Below are 16175 nucleotides of genomic sequence, written 5' to 3' on the forward strand. Positions count from 1 at the left end.
TGACATGCACAATTTTAGAAGAAATACATGCTGAACCTGGAGTAACAGCATACAGGAGAAAATACAAAAATCAAAGTCCCCTTCAGCTCCATCACACTGCCTGTTCCTCACAAACACTAATAATCACCCTGCCTGCTTTCTTCTCTGCCAGTGGAACATATTATTTGCTTTGATTGCACTGTTTAAATGATTAGCACGACAGCTCTGTAGAGACAGGAGTAGAGATGAGGAGTGTGAGAGCTCCATCCCCTGCTGAGTGCACTGCGTCAGGCTGAATGGAGATGAGCTCGCCCCTGTCACATCACGCACGTGTAGGAGAACTCCTGTCCATGCACATGGACACAAACAGAGTGTATTACCACAGCAGGAAAGTAAAGAAGCCAATCATTGCTTTTTCGAGTCCGGGTTTGTATCAGTAATGACCAGACCACTTTTAATCTCCTCATATGAGCTAAAGGACAGCCATGTCTCCATGGTGACAGAGGTCTGTTTGGTGCTCTGGAGATGCTTGGTGTGTGAAGAGATGAGATGATCGACTGATGAAATTATTAACTATATCCCATAATCCCATTTAACACTAACTATATATGGGAGAAACTGCTATCGCTCATTTCATTTAACACCAGACTGATGGATAACTAATTAAAAGTCTGGAAAGCAAAAGCATGTTATCTCGCTGTGAGAAGTAAACATTAATTCCCTCTGTTAAAAAAAATGCAAAAAAATATATATATATATTAGCTATAATTATATATTTTAAATGAAAATGCAGTTAAATAGAATATTAATTCACAAGAAAGACATTTAACCTCATTTGGCTGAAAACATCATTGTTCTTTAGTCGCCACAGTCCTTCAGTCTGGCCTCATATTTGCAAATTAGGTGGAAAGGTTTATTTGAATGAATTTGAGCGAGCGGGCGCGCGCACGCACGCACACACACACACACACACACACACACACACACACACACACACACACACACACACACACACACACACCCTTTAGAGTCGCAATAAACTGAAGCTTTATTTTGAAGTGCATGTCTCAGACTGGTTCACATCAGTGCTCAGTGTAGGTGGCATCATCTGAGACCATCATCTTCTCTATTCTGTCTCTGTATAATGATAAGCTTTTTTTTGTTCTCTTTCTTTCTTTCTTTTAGATACACAAAGAAGGATTTCATTGTAATGGTGCGTTTTGGTACCTTTAACTATATAAACTGGCACGTGGTAACTGTAAATGTAAAAATCTGTAATATGCATAAAATATAAATGTAAAAATTGTTTTGCATGTTTTAATACATTTAAAATTACAACATACTGAAATTGTTTTGTAGAATCTGCACTTTGAAAAGAAATGCCATGCGTTTACATTACAGTCCAAACTTCAGAAAAGAAAACGGAATAATATTAACAGTGATCTCCCTCAAATATGTTTTTACTGAATCTCTAATAAAAAAAAGACTCGATGTGTGTGATAATAAACAGCCTGAGTAAACAGTAAACAGAGTAAACAGTGAAATTAGAAAATTAATTTAGTGCATTCTTTAAAATAATTGTGCCATTATTATTATTATTATTATTATTATTATTATTGCACAAAATGTGCAGGCTATAAAACCTAAACAAATTGTAAATTGAGAAATATAGTCCAAATTATTATTATTATTATTATTATTATTATTATTATTATTATTATTATTATTATTGCACAAAATGTGCAGGCTATAAAACCTAAACAAATTGTAAATTGAGAAATATAGTCCAAATTATTATTATTATTATTATTATTATTATTATTATTATTATTATTATTTATAAAAGTGTATTAAATTCTCATGCTTAATAAAAGTATATAGGGTGCAATAAACGGAAGTGTTTGCTCATTTTCCTTCCTGTTTTCCTTCATGCTGTTTATAATCGCTGCTTTCTGCAGAATAAAACAGGCGGCTTCATTTCATTTAACTTTAGAAATCACGTCTCATTCTCCAGCTCGGTGATCATGGCATATCCCTGACCTATATTCTGTTTTCCTCTTTTTCCTGAAAACACTGAACTATGTTGGGGATCATTGCTCTAGTCTGCAACAACATATTAAAAAAAGCCTCCTGTGAGATTCTTGCTTACCGATTTAACCAATAAATTCTGCTTCAAGGCCAGAGACATACACATCTACAAAACACATCTAGCGGCATAAACATTCTGAGATACATTTTAAGAGTGTTTGCTGTACATATTGTTGATGTTTTTAGGCCTTGGTCGCTTAAAAGGCCTCCGTATCTCCCACATGTTTCAGAGAGCTGTCCTGATCGATCTGAGGAAGAGCCTGGTGTGTTTTAACTGTGTCTTTACCGCCACCTGGTGGCCAATATTCAGAACGAGGCGACTTCTTTGGGAGAAACTGTGATCATCCTCATGACACGTCTTTAGTTTGAAATCTGTTCACGAAGAACATTCATTATTCCAGTTCTTTCATAAGACTAATTTGGAAATTGGTGTGCTGTGATTATGAAGAAGTCAGTCAATTCGCAGTCAAAACATTTACAGAGATGAAGCATAATACAACAGGGCAGCTGACACTCATGTGCGAGTCTCACTTTTGTTCATTTTCTTTTTTTTTTATTTTATACTGGACACACCAGTCTAGTCCAGAGAAAGAAAATGCATTAAAAAAAAAGAAGCACACATGTTCACAGCTGATTACTGAGACATCACAATGATTTTGCTGTGTTTTTCCAGCTTCATTCTAGCTGGGCATTTAAATCTGAGAAAAAAAAAGAGGAAAAAAATCTACAAGCAGCAACCAGAGTCTGAGACTGGACCACAATGTGTAGTGAGATAGACAGACCACAGCTTGCTCTGGGTTTTTTTCGCCATGAAAGCCAAATGAAGCAAAGATAAAATGAAAGTGTTCTTTTCCTGCCCATTCCTTTGCCAGCATCTGTCACTGCCAGTACTCTGCTCTCCAGTTTGTGTTTGTTTCTCATCTTTGTGTGCACACATCTCATTTGCTGTGCATGATTACGGCGTGTGTTGATGAAGTGTGACAGGTGCAGCAGCTCCTCTCTCCGCGCCTGGAGTGGAGATTGTGCAGCCACGCGCTGTCTGGCAAGACTGCAGCCGCTTCGCGCTCCAATAATGAATCCCTGAGATAAGAGCGCACTCAGCTCTCCGGCCTGACTCAGGACCAGCAGAGATGGACTGTCCCTCACTCAACTACTGTGTCTCGGACCCTCAAACACACGCACACAGGAGGGGATTAAAAAAAGCCTCGTATTTCCATGCCACTGGCACTTGCACAGGTACAGCAACTCTGGGAACAGCAGATGAAAATATGAGCAGAGAGACAGAGGAAAGGGATCAGGAATAGAAAGAAGAATAGAAGAGACAAAAATGTGTTGAAGTGAATCCTCTCGTGATGTACTGAACTTCTAAGAGACAGAATACACTTAGCTTGCTACTTCTTAGTCCTGACTCATAGACATGGCATAGCTGAATAAGTTTAAACCAATTACAGGCAACCCATCTGTGTCTCAGACACAGCTACTGTGCATTAAATAAATAAATCCTAAGAAATTCAAAATAAACATACACCAAATAAAGAATAAGAGAGACCATAAACAATGCACTTCATTTTTTATTATTATTATTATTATTATTATTATTATTATTATTATCACATCACACATCACATTATCTCTAGCCGCTTTATCCTTCTACAGGGTCGCAGGCAAGCTGGAGCCTATCCCAGCTGACTACGGGCGAAAGGCGGGGTACACCCTGGACAAGTCGCCAGGTCATCACAGGGCTGACACATAGACACAGACAACCATTCACACTCACATTCACACCTACGGTCAATTTAGAGTCACCAGTTAACCTTACCTGCATGTCTTTGGACTGTGGGGGAAACCGGAGCACCCGGAGGAAACCCACGCGGACACGGGGAGAACATGCAAACTCCACACAGAAAGGCCCTCGCCGGCCACGGGGCTCGAACCCGGACCTTCTTGCTGTGAGGCGACAGCGCTAACCACTACACCACCGTGCCGCCTATTATTATTATTATTGTTATATTTAATATTTATATAAATAATAATGGGGCGGCACGGTGGTGTAGTGGTTAGCGCTGTCGCCTCACAGCAAGAAGGTCCTGGGTTCGAGCCCCGGGGCCGGCGAGGGCCTTTCTGTGTGGAGTTTGCATGTTCTCCCCGTGTCCGCGTGGGTTTCCTCCGGGTGCTCCGGTTTCCCCCACAGTCCAAAGACATGCAGGTTAGGTTAACTGGTGACTCTAAATTGACCGTAGGTGTGAATGTGAGCGTGAATGGTTGTCTGTGTCTATGTGTCAGCCCTGTGATGACCTGGCGACTTGTCCAGGGTGTACCCCGCCTTTCGCCCGTAGTCAGCTGGGATAGATTCCAGCTTGCCTGCGACCCTGTAGAAGGATAAAGCGGCTAGAGATAATGAGATGAGATAAATAATAATTTATTATTATTATTATTAGTAGTAGTAGTAGTAGTCATAGCAATAGTAGTAGTTTTTAGTTACTTAAAAGTATTTAAATATTTGATTTTATTTAAATATTTTTTAAAATAGCACTTTCCAATTTAAGTCCAAAATCACAAAGAGATGACTAAACAAAGGATTTGTGCTATCCATCCATCTATTATCTGTAACCGCTTATCCTGTAGGGTTGCGGGCAAGCTGGAGCCTATCCCAGCTGACTATGGGTGAGACGTGGGGTACACCCTGGACAAATCACCAGGTCATCACAGGGCTGGCACACATGGAGACAAACAACCATTCACACTCACATTCACACCTACAGTCAATTTAGAGCCACCAATTAGCCTAACCTGCATGTCTTTGGACTGTTGGGGAAACTGGAGCACCCAGAAGAAACCCACACAGACACAGGGAGAACATGCAAACTCCACACAGAAAGGCCCCTGTCACCCGCTGGGCTCAAACACGGAACCTTCTTGCTGTGAGGTGACAGTGCTAACCACTACACTACCGTGCCGCCCCGGATTTGTGCTAGAGAACAATAATTAAACTGTATGAAGAATATATTGAACACCTTAAATTCCCAGGTCTCACTGGCAGGCCACACTTGCATTATAACCCCCCCACGCACACACATACACAGGGTTTATAGAGAACCCTACACTTCCCAAACACAAGTACATTGTTTCTCTATCAGAGAGTTCCAAGTAAAGCCCTTAAAAACCTTTAACTATAAAAATAACTTTTTAGAACCTTTTGCTGAAGAGTTTACCTTTTCTATTAGGTTTACTGGAGTCACTAAATTATTCATTGTAGTTACTGAACAAACATCCATACTTACATAATACGTTAGTAATTTATGAGGTTAATAAGATTTAAAAAAAAATCTCATGTCTGCAAAAACTCAACAAATATGCTTTGTACATGCTCCTAACTATTTTCATACAACCATGTTCTCCCATAGTAAAGCTCACAAACCTCAATATCAAACCCAGTAAGCCACACAAATGAAAACATAAAGCAACTCACTGAATAGTCATTTGACTGCATGTTATTCAGATTCGTCTTTAAGTTATCTTGTGATATTGATCTGAGTTTTCTGCCTGAACTGCAGAGTTATTGAAACAATGCGAGTTCCTTGAAAAACATGAAACAAGGTGCATTTCTTGACCACATCTTTTTAAAACATTCACTTGCAGCTGTAGTGATAATGTTTGTGCTCAGAGGTCAAACTTTGAACTAGAGGTGTCCTCTGCAGCCTAAACTAGGCCCACCACTGTAAAGCTTTCAAGATTGTCATCCCTCTAGACACCTGCTCTCGCTGACTTGGATAAGATCTCCATTTGCCCAGAGGCAGGCAGCTCTGCACCAAGGTGCTTTGTCCAGATTGCTGATAACGATGTTTTCTGTGCCACATGCTACCTATATGGGGATGGCATTTGCCACCTGCATCAGCCAATCTCTACACTGATGTGTGTGTACAAGGTTTAATCAAATGTTTAAATGGATTAGGCTTAGACTGGCAGCACTTTCTACCAGTAGCGGCAATAACACAGCAATTGAGCTGTAAACAGTTGTATATTAGATATTAACTCATTTTCAATTTATAAATTATTTCTTTCCTATTTTTTCAAGTGAGACACTCTATGGATTATATTATCTGATGCAGGGTAAATCACAGCTTCTTGTCTTTGCCTAGAAGCTGTGGGTTATGCCTGGGCCACACCACAACACTTATATATTTCTAACCAATGTTGAAAATATAAGAGAACCCAGATAGAATGACATTTTTATTACATTTTTTTTTTGTTCTGGATCATTTTTCAGTCATACTACAAGACCTGCCAGAATAAAACACTACACACTTTCAGAATCGTGTCCAAAGCAATGATCCTGACTTGTGAAAACTGCAGTGTCACAGAAATTTTCCTGAAGAAACCTGACTTCAGATCAAAACAAACATGACATTTCACAGTTCAGCTTGGCTGTCATTGGACTTACAGGTATGATCTCGAGATTGCATTTTTACATAAAATAGTCAGGATTGTACTTACATTATAGAATGTTGAGTGCTACATAAATACTGAGCATGCTTTAATTTTTTTTTTCATATGGGGCGGCTGGGACTGTGAGTTGATCGAAGCAGTTAAAATTGGATTTTCAACACCCCACACCACAGGATAATATGAGTGAATATTTGTTTAAGAGCAGCTTAAAATCCAGACACCTTTTACGATTATGGAGAGAGGCAATTCAGCCTCAAAATTGGTCTGATTATCCTCTTGTGTGGGCTAGACATTAGTTAGTGTTTTCAGGCCTCGGTATGATGTGCTACAGCTCCACCACAACATCTGCTACTGGACCTCAGCCAGTTCAGTGTAATACCTAAAAAATGGCTGTGCTGAAGGAGCTTCTTCAGGTTTACTAACCCACTGATAAATATCTTGCAGCCCAAATGTGGTAATGAATTTTGGGAAGGTGCAGGAAGTGAGAAAGCAGCAAGAAAATCATAGATCATTGTGAGAACTTGTGAAAGCCAAGGAGAACTTTGTAACATACCTTTTCATTCAGTCTGCAGCGAGAATGTGTGCTCTTTGGCTGCTTCATCCAAACATCTGCAAGCTGTTGCTGAGGAGGACCTCAGAGGAAAACATTTACCTAACAGAATACTAATTCTTTCAGACCTTGGTGTCAGCACTTCGTAAATAACGGTGAGTGTATGGGGAGTGGTTTTCAGCCATGCACATGTGGAATTATTTTATTTTTCAAGCCAAGTTTGTGAGAGCCATCTCACTCCTGCTGCTCTTATCTGCGCGGCTTTAAAAAGCAACACAACACATCCGTTCTTGCCATCCCTCTGCTTCTCATTTCACCCACTCACTCGAGTCTGCCTCTTTCTGGTGTTAGCCGCATATCAGACAGTCACAGCATACCTCTGTTTCAACATCTTGTGTCACGGGTCTGTTGCCACACATTATTTCACCTCATGTGAAGAAGCCAAACTTGCCTCTGAGCTGTCTGGATGACGGCTGTCAAGCTTGCATCAGGAAATAAATACTCAGAATTCTGAAGACGAGATATCACTAGTGTCAGGTGCCACAGACGAAGCTTTGTAGACAGTCACTTTCTGTTCAGAGATTTGTTGTTCCAGGGAGAAAAATTCAATTTCCAAAAAAAAAAAAAAAATTGAAACTTTACCAATCACCTAATATATATGATATGATCAGCATTTTCTCAAAGTTATTTTCACAGCCAAACCAAGAAACCTTTATTTATCACACATACACTCAAGCACAGACTTAAGCACACAGTGAAATTTAACCTCTGCATTTAACCCATCTGAACCAGTGAGAAAACACACACACACACACACACACACACACACACACACACACACACACACACACACACACACACACACACACACACACAAGTGAGCAATGAAAGAACACACACACAGCAGTGGGCAGCTATACTACAACGCCCGGGGAGCAGTTTTGGGTTAGGTGCCCTTACTCAAGGGCACTTCGGCCCAACCTGAGGCCATGGCTGCCCCATGTTAACCTAACCGCATGTCTTTGAACAGCATAAATACACAAAGCTTAATATATTTCATGATATTCAAATTGTCAAACCAAACTACAATCTTTACCTTCTTATGCTGATTTTAATATTCAATTATAAATAACTGAATGCCTTAATTTTGACTCAAATGTACTGTATTTTAAGATGACTGAGCTCCTTTAAAAAAATACCATGTTATTAAGAAAAGAATAATCAAATAGAGATAGGTTCATTGACAGCACAAAAAGAAAGAAAAAGAAAGCACAACTTTATCACACACTTATGAAATTTCTCTCTGCATTTAACCCATCTGAAGCAGTGAACACACACACACACGTGAGCAATGAGCAGACACACATACCCAGAGCAGTGGGCAGCCATGCTAACAGCTCTGAGGGAGCAGTTGGGAGTTAGGTGCCTCGCTCAAGGGCACCTCAGCCCAAGGCCATCCCATATTAACCTAACTGCATGTCTTTGGACTGTGGGGGAAACCGGAGCACCCGGAGGAAACCCACGCAGACACGGGGAGAACATGCAAACTCCACACAGAAAGGGCCCCCGCCAGCTGCTGGGCTCAAACCCAGAACCTTCTTGCTGTGAGGCAACCGTGCAACCACTTACACCACCATGCCCTAAACAGACCCAAGGCTCAAGGTCTTCAGATAGGTAGTTGTATCTAGTGCTGAATACCATCCTGTTCAATTCTGATCCCACTTGGGGATTCAAATCTCAAATGAAAGGATAAGTTTGTAATGAGACAGTCAGGAACGACAGATCTATAGTGTCATCAATCAAAAACCAAAATAACTATGGTTTACATTAAAATAATGAGAGCAGTGTTGCTCCAAAGTAGTTCTTTTTCAAAACTTGCTCTCATTAGAATTTTGCTTGAAAAATCCAGTGAATCCAGTAAATAATCTAATGGCATTCATTTGTGTTTTAGTCTTAGTTTTACTTGAAAAAAAGTGTACCTGTTGTCATTTTTAGTAGTAGTGACAATAATGTGAAAAACAGCACAAAAACAGGCACAAGAGAAGCTACAGCTAGCCAGCAGCAACACAAGTTAACAGCTCACAACCTTATATACAGTAGGACAGTTACTACTTGATAGTATTTAAAAAAAAGACTAAGCTAGTTAGAAAATTCACAAAAAGGGTTGCCTAGATAAGACTTTATTAATCCTGAGGGAAATTCTTGTGCCAGAAGTCGCTCCATAACAATACAGTACAAGTTAAAATACAACAATACAAGCTGGAGGGGGAAAAAAAGAAGAAGAAAAAACCCAACTGTACATAATTAGAACTGTGCAAGAAATAAATACCTAAAAACAGTGCCTAATAGAACAACAATAGAAATACTGCAAGTTACATAATGGGACTAGAAAACGCAAAAACCAGTGTCTCGATGGTTAGCATTCTAACAGCAGAAATAAGGTAAATTATGTAAAGAGACTAATCTAATGGTGAAAGTAAATATTGCACATGTTGCAGAAAACAATATTGCACATGGTGTTGTGAAAAAACATTATTGCACATGACCACTCAGAATATTGCCCAATATAGGTATTATTGTTATGATTGATCAGCTGTCCATCTTGCAGAAGGGGGAGGAGTTATATAGTTTGATGGCCACTGGTAGGAAAGACCTCCTGTGGAGTTCTGTGGTGCTCCTCGGTGGCCTCAGTCTCCCACTGAAGGTGCTCTGATATTTACAATACTTTTCCCTTTACATGAAATGCATCTGCAATTAAGTCAAACTTGAGGCAGAGACAACAGTGAAGAAATGGTACAGTCCAGTGGTGTAGAGGTGTTCAAAGGAAGTAGCTTAAACCCCCCCCCCCCCCCCCCCCCCCGCTACAGTAGACCAACACACCAAATTTAGTGTTCAAGCATTTAATGCCAGCAAATGTGGGTATGAAATGAATAGCAGATTCAGTTGCAACTATGGAAATCACAACCAGCCATGATCAAAATTACACTTATTATTGAGTTCTTAGTTATTAGCCTATTTCACGGGACCCTTGATTTGAATGGGTTTAGCCCAAACTTCATTAACTCAAGTACAAGTTGGGCTATAAACAATGACACTTGGATGTCGTGTTCTCTTGATGAAAAGTTCAGGAATAGAAAACTCTATGGCTCCAACAAATAGACAATATATTATTGTACACATTTAAATAATATCCATCCATCCATCCATTATCTGTAGCCACTTATCCTGTACAGGGTCGCAGGCAAGCTGGAGCCTATCCCAGCTGACTATGGGCGAGAGGTGGGGTACAACCTGGCGACTTGTCCAGGGTATCACAGGGCCATTTAAATAATATTAATGAAATAATTCTATACTAAGGGGTCTATGGAATTAACTTTACAGTTGAAAGAGTCCCTGGACACAAAAAGTTTGAGACCCCCTTGTATTGGTTATGGCTGCATGGCAGGGAAAGAACAAGCTACAGTCTCCTCTTCACTTCCTTGTACTGACATCTCTTTCAGTGTGCTGCACTGCCTAATGGGGGAAGAGAGTGCCAAGAACAGGTGAACAAGCAGCACACAAAACTGCTCATGAATAAATAATTGTGACACGCAGTGATAATTTGCATCTTTGTAAAAGAAGAAAAAAAAGCAAAAAAAAAAAAGATGCATCAGCACTTTGTCTACTGAGATCAGGTAGGGGTGAGTTTATTATTTAATGCAACAGCTTCCTTTATCAGGAACATTCCAAAAGACTTTGACAGAGATGCTTTGGGTTGTCAAACTGATCATTAGGTCTGTTCTTGCTTCATCCCCTCCACTTATCCTTTACAGGGTCGCAGGCAAGCTGGAGCTGGGATAGGCTCCAGCTTGCCTGTGACCCTGTACAGGATACTTGGCTACAGATAATGGATGGATGGATATTATTTAAATATGTGTACAATAATATATTGTCTATTTGTTGGAGCCATAGAGTTTTCTATTCCTGAACTTTTCATCAAGAGAACACTACATCCAAGTGTCATATTTTATAGCCCTACTTGTACTTTTCCTTCATTTTTAAACCCCCCCCTTAGGCCAGTGTGCTATATGCTTCATAATTAATGCTGGAACGCAGTTGTCCTTGCCTAATCCAGGGTACTCATTTCTAAGGTCATTATGCAAATCGATAGTGTTTACAAACATAAAAGCTGGCAGTTGGGGTTTGATCTGGGGTAGAAATAGCATTGGTTATCAATAGCTAAAGCCCTGCTCAGTTGGTGTCATGTCAATAACAAGCTGATCAATATGGCCTAGTCTGGGGAGAATTTGACAGTGGGGTCTCTAAGGAGTGCTGTGTCTATGAAGACTGGGAAATGGCATACATTCAAAGACACAACATGAGCTTAGGTTCCACTATAGAAGAACCACAAATGCAAATTAAAGGTAATGATTGTGCTAAATAGTGTCTTTCTTCATCAAGTTTCACGGGCCTCCAAGACAGTGATGTCTGCATGAGTCTATGAAAAAAGTTGTTCAACAAAATAATGAAAGCATATTTGTAAGATTTATATGCTGATGTGGCTGTTTAAATACCCCAGTCTGATTTACAGTAACACACAACATTTGGTTTCCATATTCTTCTCTTTTTATTCCTTTTATTCATCAATGTGAAGAGATCCTCACTATCCTCCTGAACATGACCTTTGAACCAGAGGCATGTTTTTCCCTGTTCAACCTATGTGTGAACAGTCCCCACAGAGCAGTGCATTGTGGGTCAGAGGCAGAGTTGAGTGTGGGGGCATTATCATGATGCTAGGGGGCATATACAGAGTGCAACGCTGTTTCACAGCAGATTGTGCTAATGCCCTGTTATAGCCATGAGAGAATAATTTTGAATGTTAATGAAGAGTTAGAGGGCATGCCATGAATGTCTCATATATTACCCTACAAATGCTGCATAAACAGTACTCTGGGAATATATATATTCAACACATTAAAGCTGCTGTAAGTGATTTTTAAACCAGCTTGGCTAAACTATCCTCATATCTTGACATCACAAAAACAAACAAAAAAAAAGATGCTACAAAATGTCACTGTAGTGAATTTTGTAATCCACTGTTTCAACATAGTCCAGCTATATTAACCAATCAGGAACTTCTTTACAAGGAGGTGATCCTCTGTGCCTGTCAACTACTATGAGTGTACATGGGTAGCATAGGCTGTCAATGAAAATGGATTGCTATATACGTAGATGGAATACGTATTGGATTATAGCAGAGTTATTGTTCCAGGAATATCAATACCAGCAACAACTTTAAAATTATTTTAAACTGTCTCTTAAGATGCAGGTAAACACATCAGATTCAAGTTGCAGAGAAACAGATTTAAGATGCAGAAAAGGGGCTTATGGGTAAGTGTAGAAGCTTGTAGAGGGGCTGACTTGCATACCTTGGGAATGGTGACTAGGTCATGCCAATGATTCTCAAAATCTTAACAATTCTTTATCGTATAAATAATTGGAGAAGCCATGGCCTAATGGTTAGAGACGCAGCCTTAGGACCAAAAGGTCACTAGTTTAATTCCCTTGACCAGCAGGACTGGCTGAAGTGCCCTTGAGCAAGGTACCTAACCTCAGGCTGTTCTGGGTATGTTGTACATCGCTCTGGATAAGAGTGTCTGCTAAATGCCTGTAATGCATAAAAAAGGAGCTTCACTGCTATAGTGAAATGTGAGATTTCCTTTTAATTTGCTTGTTTTCTGTATATTCTGGTTTGGTATGTGAAACACTGCCTCCTAGTGTACATATTTACTTTACAAGTTTGTTGGGTTCCACCTGTAAACATCTGTGTAAGCCTACAGTGCCTGCACATATTCACAGATTTACAGACTCAGAAAGACAAAATTAGCCCTTACAGTACAAAACACTTGTCAAACCCCCTCTGTAGGATGTTTCACTCAGGCCACAAGCCATCCCACACAAGACACAAGGTAGACACGTATCAAGACTTTTCTCTGTACTGGCACTCAGGTGGTGTAATGAACTTCCCCTGGCTGTCTGAACAGCTGAGTCACCAACTGTCTTCAAAAGAAGATTAAAGACCTCCCATACTAGTTCCTCCCTAACAGGAGATTAGCTTAATTGTATTCTTAGATCTTGACCTATTTATTCTAACACAAGGGATATATTTCCAGTGGATATTACAAAACACTTTGATATGTCACATTGGATAAGGGTATCATTCCTTCTGGTCACCATTAACATCATACAGGAAACCTCACCAAATTCAGTCCGATCATAAAAGATAATCCAATTCAAACAGGCTGAAATTGAGTTGTAGTGAGCTTTGCCAATTTCCAGAAGGGGTTGTGTGCTGTAATGTTATTAGGGATTACAAGTTCTATACATTTAGAGCAACTGTAAGGGCCAAAATAAACAGTAAAAAAAATGGCCCTTGTGGGAGGAGCATGTCCAACACAATGAATGCCATCTTTATTTTCGATAATTAACTAGCTTTGTTAGAATTTTGCTTGTGATCGCAACACCAAGTTAAAGTTTAGCTAAGTGCTAAATTATGATACATGATAGTACATGAATATTATAGCTGATGATTTTGAAAAACATTTAACAGATTTTGTATTTTCAGCAGAGTGACAAGGAAGAGAACAGTGCCAAGGGTGTTTGGCAGTGCAACTTTCTAAAATCACCTACTTGCAACAGTTTTATTTCAAAATGTTTAAGGACATCTACTAAAAACAAAACAAAACAAAACAAAACAAAACAAAACAAAACTATTTAACACTTCTACCTGGTCAACAACAAAGACAAGATGTCAAAAAATGATTTAGTGCAGACAGGTTTTTGGAGTTTCAGTATTGACACAAAAACAAGTGACAATGTATTTTCAGTATTTCAAAATGTAATGAAATGAATCAAGCCCTGTGATGACCTGGCGACTTGTCCAGGGTGTACCCCGCCTTTCGCCCATAGTCAGCTGGGATAGGCTCCAGCTTGCCTGCGACCCTGTAGAAGGATAAAGCGGCTAGAGATAATGAGATGAGATGAGAAGAGATGAAATGAAATGAATCAGTTCAATTAAAGCTAAGTATGGTGGAAGTTAACAAGATTGGTGGCAATGTTTACAGAGTTTTTACAACATTCTGAAAAGAACTACAACTTTACATACTACACACACACACACACGGGGCTGCAAAAGTAGGTATACAGGAATGAAAAACAAAATGTTCACACAAAACGTTAGGATTAAATGAAACCTAGCACCACTATTATCTCATCTCATTATCTCTAGTTGCTTTATCCTGTTCTACAGGGTCGCAGGGCAAGCTGGAGCCTATCCCAGCTGACTACGGGCGAAAGACGGGGCACACCCTGGACAAGTCGCCAGGTCATCACAGGGCCGACACATAGACACAGACAACCATTCACACCTCACATTCACACCTACGGTCAATTTAGAGTCACCAGTTAACCTAACTTGCATGTCTTTGGACTGTGGGGGAAACCGGAGCACCCGGAGGAAACCCACACGGACACGGGGAGAACATGCAAACTCCGCACAGAAAGGCCCTCATCGGCCACGGGGCTCGAACCCGGACCTTCTTGCTGTGAGGCGACAGCGCTAACCACTACACCACCGTGCCGCCCCACCACTATTATAATACTGGTAATACTGGAATAATCCTTACTGTATACCTACTTTTGCAGCCCCCTGTGTATATTATTATTTATATACACACACACACATACAAGTGCTACACATTATAGCTATTGTTTTACATATGTACATTTACAGAAAGTATCTATTAGACATTCAGATGTCTCATCTCATTATCTCTAGCCGCTTTATCCTGTTCTATAGGGTCGCAGGCAAGCTGGAGCCTATCCCAGCTGACTACGGGTGAAAGGCGGGGTACACCCTGGACAAGTCGCCAGGTCATCACAGGGCTGACACATAGACACAGACAACCATTCACATTCACACCTACGGTCAATTTAGAGTCACCAGTTAACCTAACCTGCATGTCTTTAGACTGTGGGGGAAACCGGAGCACCCGGAGGAAACCCACGCGGACACGGTTAGAACATGCAAACTCCACACAGAAAGGCCCTCGCCGGCCACGGGACTCGAACCCGGACCTTCTTGCTGTGAGGAGACAGCGCTAACCACTACACCACCATGCCGCCCACATTCAGATGTGACTTAGCAAATATAAGCAATCTATACTTGATATGCTGTTACTGTAATACAATTTCTAAATATCATAATATGACTTTTATAGCATGTGAAGTCAATTATCTACTGTATGCTATGCTACCCCACCTTTACAGCCAGGTTGCATCATTTCTGATCCACTGCTATACAAACTGACAGCTTTGCAAAAAAAAAAAGTAACCAGCATGTTTAACCTTCTAAATATTATCTTCAGCCAACACATGTAGTTTTCTGTATCACCTGAAAATTATTTAAATATCGTAACCCAGAAAATGATCAGAAGCAACTGTCTATGTATGAAACAGTTGCATGAACTCCTGTAAGTCCTAATCTACATAATGGCACCTCCAGGGGCACCACTGAGTCCAAAAATATTTTCATGCAGGAAATTAAGTTAACTAATAGGCTGCTGGAAATAGTAGGCTCCCAGACACTGGCTTTGAAAGTGTAGTTACACTATACAGGCTTGGCTCTCCCCATTTCACTCATGTAACTTACTGAATGCCTGTATCTTTTAACTCTTTAGAAAACTGACCAGGAATGGTAGTGATTTAAGGAGGAGGCACAACAGCAGACAGAACACCAACAGCAATCTCACTGATCACATCCACAAGTACTCAACACACTCTCCGTGATCAGAAGACCAGGATTCCATGTGCACTCTCCTGCACTTCACATCTGACATCAAGACTCAGCTTAAGGCGCACGCAGTTGTAATCCTGTTGTAGTACTTAAGGGATGTGACTCGACTCAAACGTATCAGAACGCCCTCGCATGCTGAGCTTTTGAGAGCCCATTTTGAGAGAGAACAAAAACACAAGGAATGTATAGCTCAAAGGCAAGTTGAATTTGGAGTTTAAAAAGCGAATGCTGACAGAAAGACATCAAGTATCAGAAGGTGCGATAATTTGTTGAAACAGC

Source organism: Neoarius graeffei, chromosome 14, assembly GCF_027579695.1.
Source record: "Neoarius graeffei isolate fNeoGra1 chromosome 14, fNeoGra1.pri, whole genome shotgun sequence".
Lineage (NCBI taxonomy): Eukaryota > Metazoa > Chordata > Actinopteri > Siluriformes > Ariidae > Neoarius > Neoarius graeffei.